Genomic DNA, 4890 nt, shown 5'->3' on the forward strand with positions numbered 1-4890 from the left:
GTCTTTTGTGGGGGTATTGTTGTGGATCTCCGTGGGCCTCCCTAGCTCTCTGCTTCCTCCCTTCTCATGTGGTCTTCATTTACCATGGTCTCCTATTCCTTGTTCTCCCTCTCTTTTCTTGATCCAGCTAGGATCTCCCACTCTTTCCCTCGAGCGTTGCCCTTCATTGTTCCCACTCATGACCAGGCTGTTCATGTAGATCTCATCCATTTCTCCGTGTCTTTTTTGGGGTCCCGTTTTCCAGGTAGCCTCACTGGTGATGTGAGTAGCAGTCCAGTCATCCTTGTTCCACATTCCACATCTAGCATCTTCCTATGAGTGAGTACATGCCATATTTGTCTTTCTAAGTCTGGGTTACCTCACTCAGGATGATTTTTTCTAGGTCCATTCATTTGCCTGCAAACCGTATGATGTCATTGTTTTTCTCTGCTGAGTAGTATTCCATTGTGTATATGTGCCACAATTTATTTATCCATTCTTCAATTGAAGGGCATCTAGGTTGTTTCCAGGTTTTGGCTATTACAAACAATGCTGATATGAACATAGCTGAGCAAGTGCTCTTGTGGTATGACTGAGCATTTCTTGGGTATATGCCCAGGAGTGGTATAGCTGGATCTTGGGGGAGATTGATTCCCAATTTTTTAAGAAAGTGCCATATTGATTTCCAAAGTGGTTGTACAAGCTTGCATTCCACCAGCAGTGGAGGAGAGTTCCCCTAGTTCCACAACCTCTCCAGCATAAAGTGTCTTCAGTGTTTTTTATCTTAACCACTCTGACAGGCGTAAGGTGGTATCTCAGAGTTCTTTGATTGCATTTCCCTGATGATTAGGGATGTTGAGCAATTCCTTAAATGTCTTTCAGCCATTTGAGTTTCCTCTGTTGAGAATTCTCTGTTTAGTTCTAAGCCCATTTCTCAATTGGACTGTTTGGTCGTTTTGATGTCTAATTTCTTGAGTTCCTTATATATTCTGGATATCAGTCCTCTGTCAGATGTGGGTTGGTGAAGATCTTTTCCCATTCTGTAGGCTGTCGCTTTGCCTTGTTGACCATATCCTTTGTTCTACAAAAGCTTCTCAGTTTCAAGAGGTCCATTGATTGATTGTTTCACTCAGTGTCTGCGCTACTGGTGTTATATTTAGGAAGTGATCTCCTATGCCAATGTGTTTTAAGACTACTTCCTACTTTCTCTTCTAGCAGGTTCAGAGTAGCTGGATGTATGTTGAGGTCTTTGATCCACTTGGACTTAAGTTTGTGCACGGTGACAGATATGGATCTATTTGCAGCCTTTTACACGTTGATATCCAGTTATGCCAGCACCATTTGTTGAAGATGCTTTCTTTTTTCCATTGTACACTTTTGGCTTCTTTGTCAAAAATTATATGTCCACAGGATCCAACCCGGACCCCATCCCTGGGCACCAGCCACTCCGGGAAGACCTGCCAACTTGGCACCAGGTTCTGGCCACCGGGCAGCTCCCCTTCTATTTCCACCGGAGGGATCCCCTTTTCCAAGCCCCCGGCAGCCCCTGCAATCTCCGCGCCCTGCCCCCACTCCCATCTGCCCGAGACCCCAGCCACTTCCTGAGACTAAGAGACCGGCCCCCAGCTCCCAGCCTGCCCTGACTTCCCTTCTGGACCAGAGGTGAGTACCTGGGTCCAACCCGGACCCCATCCTGGGCACCAGCCACTCCGGGAAGACCTGCTCAACTTGGCACCAGGTTCTGGCCACTGGGCAGCTCCCCTTCTAATTCCACCGGAGGGATCCCCTTTTCCAAGCCCCCAGCAGCCCCTGCAATCTCCGCGCCCTGCCCCTCGCCCATCTGCCCGAGACCCCAGCCACTTACTGAGACTTAGAGACCGGCCCCAGCTCCCAGCCTGCCCTGACTTCCCTTCTGGTCCAGAGGTGAGTACCCGGGTCTAACCCGGACCCCATCCCTGGGCACCAGCCACTCCGGAAGACCTGCCCAACTTGGCACCAGGTCTGGCCACCGGACAGCTCCCCTTCTATTTCCACCGGGAGGGATCCCCTTTTCCAAGCCCCCGGCAGCCCCTGCAATCTCCGCGCCCTGCCCCCACGCCCATCTGCCCGAGACCCCAGCCACTTCCTGAGACTTAGAGACCGGCCCCCAGCTCCAGCCTGTCCCCGACTTCCCTTCTGGTCCAGAGGTGAGTACCCGGGACCAACCCGGACCCCATTACTGGGCACCAGCCACTCCGGGAAGACCTGCCCTACTTGGCACCAGGTTCTGGCCACTGGGCAGCTCCCTTCTATTTCCACTGGAGGGATCCCCTTTTCCAACCCTCCCCCCCGCCCCCCGCAACCCCTGCAATCTCCGCGCCCTGCCCCACTCCCATCTGACCGAGACCCCAGCCACTTCCTGAGACTTAGAGACCGGCCTCAACTCCCAGCCTGCCCCTGACTTCCCTTCTGGTCCAGAGGTGTGTACCCGGGTCCAACCGGGACCCCATCCCTGGCACCAGCCACTCCGGGAAGACCTGCCCAACTTGGCACCAGGTTCTGGCCACCGGACAGCTCCCCTTCTATTTCCACCCGGAGGGATCCCCTTTTCCAAGCCCCCCGGCAGCCCCTGCAATCTCCGCGCCCTGCCCCCACGCCCATCTGCCCGAGACCCAGCCACTTCCTGAGACTTAGAGACCGGCCCCCAGCTCCCAGCCTGTCCCCGACTTCCTTCTGGTCCAGAGGTGAGTACCCGGGACCAACCCGGACCCCATTACTGGGCACCAGCCACTCCGGGAAGACCTGCCCTACTTGGCACCAGGTTCTGGCCACTGGGCAGCTCCCCTTCTATTTCCACCGGGAGGGATCCCCTTTTCCAACCCTCCCCCCCCCCCCGCAACCCCTGCAATCTCCGCGCCCTGCCCCCACTCCCATCTGCCCGAGACCCCAGCCACTTCCTGAGACTTAGAGACCGGCCTCAACTCCCAGCCTGCCCCCGACTTCCCTTCTGGTCCAGAGGTGTGTACCCGGGTCCAACCGGGACCCCATCCCTGGGCACCAGCCACTCCGGGAAGACCTGCCCAACTTGGCACCAGGTTCTGGCCACCGGACAGCTCCCCTTCTATTTCCACCCGAGGGATCCCCTTTTCCAAGCCCCCGGCAGCCCCTGCAATCTCCACGCCCTGCCCCCACGCCATCTGCGGAGACCCCAGCCACTTCCTGAGACTTAGAGACCGGCCCCCAGCTCCCAGCCTGTCCCCGACTGCCATTCTGGACCAGAGCCTGCCCCCGACTTCCCTTCTGGACCAGAGAGTTGGACAAGAGAACTCCCTTTGGACAAGAGAGAGAGTCTTCCTGAATCTGTCAGCTCTTTCTGAAACAAGTACACTGATAAGACCAAGAAGGAACCACAAGGAGATGGCAGACGTCAAGGCAGAAGTACATACAACAAAATGAAGAGCAATACAGCATCACCAGAACCTAGCCCGCCTCCCACATCTAGACCTGAACACCAAAAATTGGAAGAAGCAGAAGAAAGTAGCCTTATGAGTAACATCATGAAGAAGGTAGAGGCTTGTGTAGAGGAAAAGACAAGAAAATTGGAAGAACGCTGTAAACAACTAGAGGAAAGGGCAAACAAATTAGAAGAAAACAATAAAGCCCTCCAAGAAAACAATAAAGCACTAAAAGAAAATCATGAAAAAGCAATGAAACAAACAAAGGAAACAGTCAAGAACTGAAAAGGGAAATTGAAAAAATAAAGAAGACACAAACAGAGGGAATGCTGGAAATAGAAAACCTGAGTAAAAGATCAGGAACTTCGGATGCAAGTATAACCAACAGAATGCAAGAGGTGGAAGAGAGGATCTCTGGCATTGAAGATACAGTAGAAGAAATAGTTTCATCAGTTGAAGGAAACACCAAAGCCAACAAAGTCATGAACCAAAATGTCCAAGAAATCTGGGACACCATGAAAAGACCAAACCTACGAATTATAGGGATAGAAGAAGGTGAAGAATACCAACTCAAAGGCACAGAAAATATATTCAACAAATTTATAGAAGAAAACTTTCCCAACTTAAAGAAGGAAATGCTATGAAGATACAAGAAGCCTATAGAACACCAAACAGACTAGACCCCCAAAAAAGTCCCCTCGACACATAATAATTAAACAACTAAATGTACAGAATAAAGAAAGAATATTAAGAGCAGCCAAGGAAAAAGGCCAAGTGACCTATAAAGGTAAGCCCATCAGAATAACACCTGATTTCTCAATGGAGACTTTGAAGGCCAGAAGGACCTGGTCAGCTGTAATGCAGACACTAAGAGACCATGGATGTCAGACCAGACTAATATACCAGCAAAACTTTCAATCATCGTAGACGGAAGGAACAAGACATTCAAAGACAAAGCCAGATTTAAACAATACCTATCCACAAACCCAGCCCTACAGAAAGCACTAGAAGGAAAATTCCAACCGAAGGAAGTCAGATACACACTCGAAAACACAGGCAATAGATAAAGCCACAACAGTAAACCCCAAAGAAGAGAAGTACACACACACTACCACCAAAAATAACAGGGATGAACAATCACTGGTCATTAATATCCCTTAATATCAACGGACTTAATTCACCTATAAAAAGACATAGACTTACAGAATGTATACGAAAGCAGAACCCAACTTTCTGCTGCATACAAGAAACACATCTCAAATTAAACGACAGACACTACCTAAGAATAAAAGGCTGGGAAAAGACTTTCCAATCAAATGGTCTTAAGAAACAAGCAGGGGTAGCCATCCTGATATCCAACAAAATAGACTTCAAACTAAAATCAATCAAAAGAGATCAAGAAGGACATTACATCCTCATCACAGGAAAGATCCACCAAGATGAAGTTTCAATTCTGAACATTTATGCCCCAAACACA

Source organism: Peromyscus leucopus, chromosome X (assembly GCF_004664715.2).
Source record: "Peromyscus leucopus breed LL Stock chromosome X, UCI_PerLeu_2.1, whole genome shotgun sequence".
Taxonomy (NCBI): domain Eukaryota; kingdom Metazoa; phylum Chordata; class Mammalia; order Rodentia; family Cricetidae; genus Peromyscus; species Peromyscus leucopus.